Source organism: Astatotilapia calliptera, chromosome 23, assembly GCF_964374335.1.
Source record: "Astatotilapia calliptera chromosome 23, fAstCal68.1, whole genome shotgun sequence".
Taxonomy (NCBI): Eukaryota; Metazoa; Chordata; class Actinopteri; order Cichliformes; family Cichlidae; genus Astatotilapia; species Astatotilapia calliptera.
In genome coordinates this window covers 47,179,590-47,191,947 of record NC_137443.1, presented here as the reverse complement: position 1 = coordinate 47,191,947, position 12,358 = coordinate 47,179,590, and the positions used below count along the sequence as shown (strand labels likewise).

Genomic DNA, 12,358 nt, shown 5'->3' with positions numbered 1-12,358 from the left:
ATGACAGCCACCAACCATCCTGCAGCTACAGCTCCATGCAGTGGCCTCTACAATCAAGGTGAGGAACAAGGTGCATTTGGGGTCAGCGTCCCCAGCCTTCCTCGGAATGTTGTTGATGTTTTGCTGAAGTTGAAGATTTTGAGGACCAGGCCCTCTGCCAGCCTATGGTGTCCTGGTTCCACGGCTTATCCACAGCTCATGGAGGCCCTTATATTTGAACATGGTGTTTATTATAGACAAACTGTGTTTTGCACCGAAGTCCAATACCAGAACACCATCTCAGGTTTAGATCAAGCAGGCCATTCCTTCTGATTACTCCCCAGCAGGCCTCACTGTCATTGCCCAGGCCAGTATTTAAGTCTTCCAGTAGCACGACAGAGTCCTCAGATTGAGCACCCTCAAGCATCTCACGAGTGACTCCACGAAGGCTGGGTACTCTGAACTTTGTTTGGCACATGAGCACAAATGACAAGACCTGTTTTCAGACCCAAAGGTGCAGACAATCAACAGTGTCATCCACAGGTAAAAAAACCCCAACATACAGCAGCAAGCTGAGGAGATACAAGGACACTACATCTACATCTAGCTGGTACCGCTCAACCACTCTTAACCTGGACATAGAATGGTTTTCTTTTCGTTTTGCGTAATTAAAGTATTAGGACATGTTTAATTACAAATAACATTTCAATTCAAGCTCTATTACTTCTACAGATCTTATTTAATAGATCTCTTTATCTCCATTAAATAAGATCGAAGAGAAGAGATCTATTTTTAAATCATTTGGCTAAGATTAGAATTGTCATGGTCCTGGGCCATGTTGGCCCAGTGTTCTTAGTTTTCTTGTATGTTTGTATTTTGTTCCTTGCTTAGGCCATGTTTTCTGAGTTGCCCTGTTGTGTTGTTCCCTAAGTGTTTTCCCTTCATGGCTTTTACCCCCTGTGTGCCCCTCTGTGTATCTGTGAGCCCTCGTCTCTCCTTATGTTTTATTCCATGTTTCCCCTGCCCATTATGTCTAAGTTCTCCCCGTGCTCTCTCTTCCCCCTGTGTGCCCTCTATGTATTTATGAACCCTCGTCTCCCTTTGTGGTTGTTTCATGTTTCCCCAGCCCGTTATGTCTGTGTTTTCCCCGTGCTCTCTCTCCTCCTGTCTGAACCTCTGTGCACTTCCTGTTTACTTTGTGACTCTCACGCCCGTACATGTCATGTTCAGTTCACCCCGCCCTGTCTCGTTATGATTATCAGTGTCACCTGTGTTCCCCGTGTGTTCCCACTTTCCTCGTTAACCCTCTGTGTATTTCTGTCTGCGTCTCCCTCTGTTCAGCGTGACGTCGTCCCTCTTGCTGTGTGGATCTCCCTGTGTGTCTCTCTGTGAGTTCTTAGTTTGTGGTTTCCCAGTTTGGTTTAGTTTATATGTTTGTTCTGCCAGCAAATAAAGCTGAGTTTTGAGTTCATTCCCTCGTGCCTGTGAGTCCTGCATTTTGGGTCCTACTCCTGCCTGCCGCACAGCGATTCATGACAAGAATTGGTTCTGACAGCTTTACTCACACTGTCACACCAACATGCATACATAGTACATTCACAAAATCTCCTTCACCATGCCAACAACACACCAACAACACCTCTTAAAAATACAACAAACCTGCTTCCTAAAATTTGTGCTCATACAACAAAATGCAATTGTGATTTATATTTTAGGGGAACTTATTTCTCTCTAACAAAATACCATCTGCCATTATGGCAGATGAAATCTATGTAACAAAGGTGGCAGGGTGGGGTAGGCATAATCCACAAAACTTTCATCCAAGGGACTACTTTTAACCACATCTGAAGTCCAGTTTCTGTGACTTTACCTATATCTCAATTCATAACAGAATTAGATGGTGAGACAGTTGTGCGTGGCAGCAGCTACCTGTGCACACAGCAGATAAAGTTGCCAATCCCTTTGCATGTATTTTGTCTATAAAGTCATCAAAAAAAATGCTGTTTTTGGGCTTGTTTTAAAACTGCATTTGTCTAGTTGGTGTTTTCTCCATGTCTCTTATCTCTATCTCAGTTATTAACTCCATTACTGAGGTAAGCAGCGACCAGTGGTTGGTTGCTGACTAAAGTTATACCTATTCTGCTGTCATATGAAATGAAGATGTGAAAATGATGAGTTAATGAGCTGGTTGGATGGTTGGTTTATCTGTCCACATACATACAGAATTATTTTTGCTCACATTCACACCTACAGTCACTGTAGAATCACCATTTAATCTCTCATTAATGTCAATGGACACTAGTAAGAATCTGGAGTAGGGCTGGGCCATATCATACCGTTCACGGTAATACCAGTATAATGTTGGGCAACGATAAGAAAATGAAATATCGCGATAGAATATGGGTAAAACGCACGCGCGCAGTGCCTTTGTTTTCATAGGCACATGGCGGAAAAAGCATGGCGGCAACGGAGAATGAGAAGGGCGAAAGCGGATCGTTAAATGAAACGGATGAAACGAGAACTGGTTTGTAAAACTGCTGCAGCTTCAGTGGTGTGGAACTGGTTTAGCTTTCGTCCGTCAGATACACAACAAAGCACTATTTTTGGTAGAGCATGCTAGCGGGCCGTCGTTATTACCGTGTTTTTTGGAAAACACGGCACACTTAAAATCAATCCTTTGATTTTTCTGAAAATCCACAGTGCCCCTTATAATCCCGTGTGCCTTATGTATGAATTGTGTGCCTTATAATGAATATATATATGAGTTGTGTTTACTGACCTCAAAACGATTTTATGTACACGGCGCTCGAAAATCTGTCAAATGTTTCAGTACGACTTTGCTAAGCTACGAAGCCGCACCGCTTGATAGATTGTCGGAGCATTACGGCTATCGTAGTCAGGAGCCTCGCGGAGTGATACGTGCTGTGCTTCAACATAATGTTACCTTATTGTGTGTGTATAACCTCTTTTTAACCTCTTGTTTTGTGGATGTTATACATGGTTGTGCTGAGGATGTGTCGGCCAGTTTCCACTGGAAACGCCTTTTGGTTAAACTGTCAGCGAGGAATTTGCACTGTTACATTTTTATATAACTTTAATGCACATAAAAAAACAGCTGCTTGTTTAAGTGAAAATACATTGATTTTTTTTTTTTTTGCACTAATAAAGTTGGGGAGTTGTAAAGTATTTTGTATAGTGTCAATTATATTGTCAATTATATCATTATTGCAAATTTTCAAATGTATATCGTGATAAATATTTTTGGTCATATTGCCCTGCTCTAATCTGGAGTATCCAGACCCACCTACTTACATTCTTTAGCTTAAGCTGGTGCTTGTATTATTTCTTTAAACAATAACTATACAGTGTTTAAACATTTTTGGGAATATGACTGCCTCTTGCATGGAACTAGCAGATATAATTTTGTGCTAACCAAAGTGTTGAACACCTTAATTTAGCTTTTTGTGCGTAGAGTACATGTAGATTATACTGATTAAATTCTATGTGATTTAACAAGGAGAAGAAACAATTGTATCGTATTATGTGTCTGTCTTTACTCAATGAACTCAAGTGGCTTATATACAGAACCTTTGAAACTTCAAGCCAGTCTCAATTTAACCACCACCGCAACAGCTACCACATGGCAAAATTGGTATGGCCCGGATCTGGCCCACACAATGTGCTTACACATGGCCCACATTCCGCAAAGAATGACGGCCCTTTGGTGGCCCAAATCAGGTTTGCCAGAGGTGGCCCACACATGGGCCAGCACAAGGCCAGTTGCAAACACGCAGCTGGTCCTGTGCTGGCCCAGGACAGTTTCAGCTCTGGCCACAGATGTCAGCCTAATGTGTACCTTAATCAAACCATGTAATAACAACGTGCCGGAACATAATAGTGCAAAAACAGCATGACAGAACTCTGTTCTGACAGTGAATGGACTGCTTCTTACGTGGCGCTTTTCTACTCTCCCGATTACTCAAAGTGCTCTATACAACATGCCACATACACACACTTTCACTAAACTGAGTGCTTCCTAACTACATTCATACCATGCAGACTGGAGGAGCCAGGAATCGAACCACTATCCTTCCGATCAGTAGGTGACCCGCTCTACCTCCTGAGCTACAGCCACACGGTGGTAGACATGAGCAAACTCTCACTAGGTTTTGGATAAAGTGTACACTCACAAACCTGTCAAACCTACATTTGAAACGTTGGCTACCATAGCAGTATAGTATTGCAACATGGCATTTGGGTCTTCTAACTAAAATAGGAACATAAATAGTGCCTCATTGCCAGACCTGGCCCACATCTGGTTGACATGAAGTGTCAGCTTGATGACGGATCCAGTCCAGACCTATTTTCTATGAGCCTGGGCCACATAAAGCAAACCACAATCAGGCCAGATGTATCATGCCATCACATAAACTGTGCCATCTATGCCAGGCCTGGCCCATATCTGGATGACAAATCACTAACTATGCCAGAAGTCAGCCAGCAGTGCCGGCATGACACCAGATCTGGGTCAGACCTGCCTGCTATGTGGGTATTGTTCAATTAATTAAGACAAAGCCACGCTTTTTTGAATTCGATGATAAGGCAGGGAAACTTCTGGCCTATCAAGCCCATGCAAGGTCAAGTCTGCTACTGGCAACATAATATCGGACCCAGAGGGAATTAATGAAGTATTTGTTCGTTTCTATTGCGATCTGTACACTTCAAGCTCTCCACCTCAGGCACTCATATGACAATTCAAGACACCTCTTTTGAATATTATCCATACGTCGTGCAATTCAGTTCCAGTGGTTGTGGTATCTCTCGACGTGGAGAAAGCTTTCGACCGCTTCGAGTGGAGCTTAGTCTATGAGGTGATGGATAGGTTTGGCTTGGCGGTTGACTTTATTCTCTGGGTTAAGTTACAATATTCCTCGCCATCCACCTGTATTCATGCTAACAACAACTTGTCTTCGCCTTTTCCACTTGAGAGGGGGACTAAGCAAGGGTGCCCTCTCTCACCCCTCTTAATCGCCATTGCTATTAAGCCTCTCGCAATATGGCTGCGTTCAGAGGGTATATTTAAAGGCATTACGAGGTTCGGTGTAACCCACAAACTCTCACTTTATGCAGACGACTTGCTCTTGTACATTTCTGACCCTCTAAACTCATTCCCGGTGCTTTTTAACATACTGGACCAATATGGTACACTGTCAGGGTATAAGCTCAATTATCAAAAAAGCGAGATGCAACCCCTCAACTCCCTGGCCCGAGCTCTTCCCCACTCAATAGTACCCTTTAAGTGTACAGAAACTGATTTAAATATCGCTTTTTAATTTTATTTCTTCTTCTATACCTAAAATGATGAGGGAGAATTTGCTATCCCTACTAGACAACGAGAAAGACTGTGACCATCGGACTTCACTACCATTGTCAGTGGCAGGAAGAGTTAATCTGACAAAGATGAATGTCCTCCCCAAATTATTGCATCTTTTTCAACATGTCCCCATTCTTCTTACTAAAGCATTCTTCGACAAGTTAGAAAAAATCCTGTCACATTTCATATGGGGAGGGAAACAAGCTAGAGTTTGTAAGTCTGTTCTTCAGTCCTCTAAAAATGATGGTGGTCTTGGTCTGCCCAATTTTAGACACTACTATTGGGTAGCTAACATACAAAAACTTTTACATTGGGTTCACAATGACCTCCCTACCGGCCTGGGAACTCACAGGAAAAAGCTTGATTTCTTAAAAAAGTAAAGCTGTATCTAAATAGTGAAAAAAGTTCAATATAATGTAGTGCAGAGCATATTCCACATAACTGTGGTAGTTATGGGTAATGGCAAAAAGTTGAGAAGCACAGGAAGAAAAGCAATTAAGGTTTACTTTGAATTAACACTTCAACTTTAAAACCATGGTTTATCCCTCTGGGCCCATGACAGGAATGAATCAAATGTGGCATCTTAATCTTATTCCAACAAGGTTTGACACAGAACCATGAGCGGAAGCTGGAATACATGGAAATAACCTATGCAGGAACAGGGAGACCATGCAGAAGCCATACAGAAAGACCCCCACCAGGATGTTGGTTTCAAACCCAGAACCTTCTGGGTGTGAAGTGTGAAGAATTCTCAAAATTAATAAAACCAGGAAACTACATCTTTACTTTCTACAACATAGGGATGATTGTCTGGTTCTGCCGAGGTTTCTTCCTGTTAAAAGAGAGTTTTTCCTTCCCACTGTCGCCAACAACCCCAATATTACCCCCAAATATTGGTTAATTAATTATTGAACCAACTGTTGCCAAGTTCTGTTAATGAGATCACATTTTTTATGGTAAGTATCAGTGCTCACAACAACAGTGCAGCTACATCCTGTAAATGTAAATGTGTATATAATATTTTTTGGGGAGGTAAAAAAAACTCAGCATCAAGAACAGCAACCTCAAATGCATCTTCAATTGCAGAGCTGCCATTACAAAATGTTGTGTTGACTAACATGATGCTGTGACAATAAGCCATAGTCTCTCCAGAACATACCTCCAGAATCTCTTTCACTTGCTCAAACAAATCAGTGCCATCTACTACTATCTTTACTACCACAGACTCCTGCCTGTCATCATCAGTCATCCTGTCCATCACCACTGCAAACAAAAAGGGGCTAAGAGTCAATCCCTGATGTAATCAGACCTCCACCTTGACTCCTATTGCACACCTCACCAGCTCATACATGTCGTGCACTATCCTCACATACGTCTCTCGTACTCCTGACTTCCTCACAGCACCACAGTTTCTCTCTCTTAGTGTGAAACCATATGGATTCTCTACTGTGCAACTCCTTCTGACCTCCTCTATATTTGTCCACCAACCAGTAGCATGCAGTGACTTTGACACAAAGACAAGCAGAGAGTTTTATGGATTAACATTAATGCTAAAGATATTTAAGACTGAGCTCATTTCAAACATTTGTGATATTTTCATAACCAGCTATGCAGCTTGAACTCTATATTGAGGACTTGGAAGAAAAGTTTAAAAGTAATTTCCAAAAAAAGTCGGAACAATGTTTAAAGCAAAGTGTTTTCCAGTTAGTAAGGCCCAGGGCTATAATGCAGACAAATCCACTGTTTCCACTCAATCATTATCTCTATACAGAGTGACCTACCCACTTTTTAAAAGTATTTTATGGTGAAAGTCCAATGAATTAGTATAAGACGGCAGACCTTGGAATCCAGGAGTGCCCTTCGGGGCCATATCATTCCCGGTCTACCAGGTACTAAAGACCTCTCCCATCACATCTGATGCCCACGATCAAACTAAAAAGGTTGGCTTGCCCATGAAACAAAGACACGCAGCAGTTTCAAACGGGAACAAAGGGATAGTGTGCTTCAGCAACAATAGCCAATTGCAGCCACAGCATGATAGTAATTTAAGTGAAAGATCAAATCAGGTGAGAAGCTTTTTGTTTATGTAGTTTGAGCTAAAAGGAGAAATTTGGCTTTCTCCTTTATTTTAAGTTTAAGCTATTCGAGATTAAAGGAGAGAGATAGCATCCAATTTGGTATGTTTTAATTTCTGTCTATTTTTAGATTTGACTCAGCAAGCACTGCTCTGCTTGCCATGCTTGTCTGGACAGAACACAAAGCAAATATTACATCTGTAGTGCTCTTTCCTGGAGCTATGCAGGTGCTAATGGATCATGACCTCTCTTCATAACCTTTGTAACACTAGGAGCCTTTTGAGGTTGAGACATGACCAAAATGAATTTATTATTTCTCTACAATTACAAACCCTGTTTAAATCTATGTTGGTATCAAAGTAAAGCTAACACTTGTGAGACTTTTTACAAGTGTGGGAGGTTTTATTAGATGATAGATCTTTTAGTAGATTTAACTCTACAGAGATCTGTGCTTTCAGCAGAGACATTGTTTGTGTGCGTCATTGGGTGAATGGGGGAAATTTGTGTTTACATCTTTTTGCAGAATCTTTTTACCTGCTCTTTAATTTTTTGTTGTTCTAGTGGTGTTTAGTGGTCCTGGAAATGGTGAGCTTTTAGCTGAGATTCTGACATTTCTTTATCTGTGAAACCATAAATGTTATTTGGTATGAATGTAATCATGATCTCCAAAGTCAGCTTAAATGACTCACCACAGAAAAGCTCATCTGGAGAATAACTGATTAATGCAACATGGTTCTAAAGCTTCTTTATCATCATATCTATATGTATTCATATTCATATGTAAATGTTATCATAGATCAAACTGGATATAATGTTACCAGTTATGAAAAACACTATCCTGGTTCATTCACAGGGTTGTTGGAACCTTACATGTGAAACCAGAATGTCAATACAGAAAAGATGATGAATTCACAGAGCTCAACCTACTAAAGACCCAAGATGTGCTTGCAAGAGATGGATACTATTTAATACTGATGAAATGACTTCTCACTGGGTGTAAGGTGTGCAGGTGCAAGTTAGAGACGCAGGAAGCTCTCTTACCTTAGCCAATTGTGAGTTTACCCATTTTGTGAAAGTCTTCTTCTGAACGTCTTCTCTTTCATCTGTCGGGGTGAAAAAAATAAAAAGACAGAGTTAGGAAAAAGAAAAGGAAAAGAATCCGTTTGCGTTACTCCAAAATTCCTTTTTTTACTGCTAACTAACATCACGCTCATGATACTGTCTGACAGTCGTTTTCAATTCTACAATCCTGCCTTTCTTCTCTCTTGCTGCCTCAGATCACACCTTTCCCATCTTCTCTTCCTTTGTCTTTTGCCGGCAGCAGCACTGTTCCCACCACATCCTGTTGGCCAACAGCATCAAAGGTGGTCACTGTTAACCTGAGTTCTGTGGAAATGTTTTTCTCGATGAGCCACATATTTGATTTGGTTTCACATGCCTTTCTCACTTGGAGTAAAACGGCTTGGTGAGATTCTTGTTAAAGACTTTAAACCTGGGTTATTCCACTGGAATTTTCCTTTTTTAAATTTGAAGCTTAACTGCCGTGTGGTGTGCAGCATGCATAATGTGGAAACTGACTCACATGATGACAGCCCCAAGAAAGGAAGACCTCTGCTCCTGAGCACAAATTCATCTGAATTTATCCTCAGAAATCTGTATTTAATGTTTAATTGTAATCAACTGCATGACTGTCCACAGTTAGATTATCTTTAAATCTTTAAATTAATCACTGATTTTTAAAAATCTGTCCTAAATGTACGTTAATAAGATGATTTTTAAATTTCCTTTAAGGACACCATGAGACCTGGGGTCCAGGGACTGCCTCTGCTTTCAGCTTCAACCTTTGTGTTTGTGCAATAACTGTGTGTAAATGCACATATAAGTCTGCACACTGGGAGAGAAAGGCCATGACCAATAGTCCTCTTAAACTAAACCTAATTTAGAACTGATTTACATGTGCGCGCACACACACACACACACACACACACACACACACACACACACACACACACACACACACACACACACACACACACACACACACACACACCTATGATTCATGAACACAGCTACTTCTGCATACTGCATCTCATTAAAGGGAATCCAGCCTTAATAGCTCCATCTTAATTTAGAAAAAGTGACAAAAAGCGGTGGAGAAAATCATGCATAGAAGTGATAAAAAAGGAAAGATGTAGGGAAAGAGAGAACAGTTAAAATGAAGCCTCTCGAGGAGAAAAAAGATTGAAAACAGTTTAGACAAGGCAATTAAAGGCAGAAAACAGAGCAGACAATATGAAAAGACAGCTGAAGGACACAAAGACAAAAAGAAGACAGAGGATTATTTTGACATTGATGACCAAAGACTAGATTGGTTCCAGCCTTCAGTTTAAAAGCAGCAGTCTTATGTATAAAGTTTATGTTTTTGTTGTCACTGTGTGTTTGTGTGGTTCAAATCAAAGGTTTTACTGTTTGTGTTGACAGCTTCAGGGGATATAAAAGAGAAATAAGTGCCTGGGTCATTTTCAAAATCAAATAGCAAATTTCCAACATAAATGCTTGCACACTAAATATGTACTTTCATCTTTAAATAGCAGAATGAATTCTAAAGCGTGCAGGGTTATAGACTTTGCTCAGTGCTGCAAAAGTGATTGGACAGTACTTCACAGTGCAGAGGGATAATGACCCAAAGCATGCTAGAAACACAACCCAAGAGTTTCTCCAGGCAAAGAAATGTTCAATTACCAAGTCAGTCACATGATCTCACTCCAGTAGAGCAACCAGCAACGTTTAAAAACTATTTTCTATTTGTCCAACTCATTTTGAACCTTTAAAATAGAGGACTATGTGGAAAATGGCTGTAACAGTTAATTAAACTGAGCAGCAACATCAAATCAGATGTTTTGCCCGTCGAGTCTGGTGAAACTAGACATACAGGGATACAAGTGGATCCAAAACTTTGTACTTTGAACAGTTTCTAAGCTAGTTACCTTGAAAGAAACTGGAATGTTATTGTCATTGCAATGGAAACCAGCTAAGATCCCAGTAAATGAAACTAATGAGGCTTGAAATAATCAGAGGTAAAAAACAAACAAACAAACAAAAAAAAGGTAAAGATGTGGGTAATAACAGAATACACGCACACGCGCACACACACGCGCACACACACACACACACACACACACACACACACACACACACACACACACACACACACACACACACACACACACACACACACACACACACACACACACACACACCTGGAAACATTCTTTTTGTCTCTCATTGGTTAAGTCCAAGAATAAAGTAAAAAATCAAATAAAAAAATACCGAATGTAGTAAATCAGTAACTGCTTTATAAAAGCAGCAACCGGGAGATAACAGAATAACATCTAACAAGTGACACAAGGATTCTTTCTTCATCTAACTAATCATAACATGACCTTAAAATGCATTTTTAACCATCCATCCATTCGCTTCCGCTTATCCTTTTCAGGGTCGCGGGGGGCGCTGGAGCCTATCCCAGCTGTCATAGGGCGAAAGGCGGGGTACACCCTGGACAGGTTGCCAGTCTGTCGCAGGGCCAACACACAGGGCCAGACAACCATTCGCACTCACATTCACTCGCACATTCACACCTAGTGGCAATTTGGATTATCCAATTAACCTATCCCCACAAGCTGCATGTCTTTGGACGGTGGGAGGAAGCCGGAGTACCCGGAGGGAACCCACGCAAACACGGGGAGAACATGCAAACTCCACACAGAAAGACCCCGGCCTGATGGTGGAATTGAACTCAGGACCTTCTTGCTGTGCGGCAACAGTGCTAACCACCATGCCACCGTGCTGCCAAAACCCCGGGTGCTCCTTCCCCCGCCGAGGCATTTTTAACCAATTTGATGCAAATAGGAATAAAAGTATACCATACACAATTCATTTGCATGAACTGGTAAAAAGTGTGTTTGTTTTGAATGTCAGTGTGATGACCTCCTTTACTAAGAAGATCCATTTTACAAGCATTCATGTGGTGGAAGCATAATTTGAAAATTCACAAGGAAATGTGAAAACTTCCTCTAAACAGTGATTCAGAAAGTGGCAGAAGATTTGCAAGTTATTGATGTAACATACACAGAAAAATGGCTGAACCCCCCCAAGGTGAAGTTATTAGTTCATAAAAATTGTAAATTGCAAAATAATGACTTCCTGTGGGACTGATGGATGGGCCATGCTGAATTACCATTCATCACTTTAACTTTTGTTTTATTGGAGTGTAACTTTGAGTAGACGTGGCTGATGCAGGATGAGAGTCTAGGATAATATGACCCAGGTTGAAACAATACCTCAACTTAGTGTGTTAAAGTTTCCCCTCAGTGGTGCTAAAATAATTTCCCATCAAAATATGTGAAAACAACTGAGCTGAATGGAAGGTGAAGGTGAAAAAATACTATATTTCCATAAATAAGCTGTAATTTCTTACACAGGTAATGCAATCTCCTTCTATTTTAATGGAAATTAATTTAACATCAGGCAAGGGGTGCTTCTATATCACTTAGCTTGCACAAGCTCAAGTTATTATCGTAGAGCTATAACTCTTTACCATAGTCACATTATGAGAGTCCTGGTTTGCTTAGTATTGGTTACCTTTGCTTTATTCCTCTCTTTCAGTTGCTCTTTTCCTTTTTGTTTAGTCCTGTCACATCTAGGTCTTCTACTCATTTCCCTTCTTGTTTCCTTTGTCTCGTCCCTGTGTTTTGTCCTTCCTTTGTATTTCCTTGTGAAGTCAGTCTTGGCTCCCTAGTCGTGTCCCTGTTTCTGAGTGGTCTGTGTGTCCTGTCTCTGTGGTTGCCTGGGTTCCCTTTTTAGTTCTGTCAAGTTGTATGTCTAAGGCTATGTCCACACGTACCCGGGTATTTTTGAAAACGCAGATTTT

General features: G+C 40.9%; 1 protein-coding gene across 5 annotated transcripts in view; it reads right to left on the bottom strand.

Moving 5' to 3' along the window:
• dmd (dystrophin) overlaps positions 1-12,358 on the bottom strand; it is a 262,554-nt gene that overhangs the window by 216,147 nt on the left and 34,049 nt on the right. For all 5 annotated transcript variants that reach the window (XM_080296865.1, XM_080296862.1, XM_080296864.1 and 2 more), the window contains exon 2: positions 8,470-8,531. The gene's annotated coding sequence lies outside the window, so the exon portion shown is untranslated. The remainder of the gene's footprint in view (positions 1-8,469; positions 8,532-12,358) is intronic.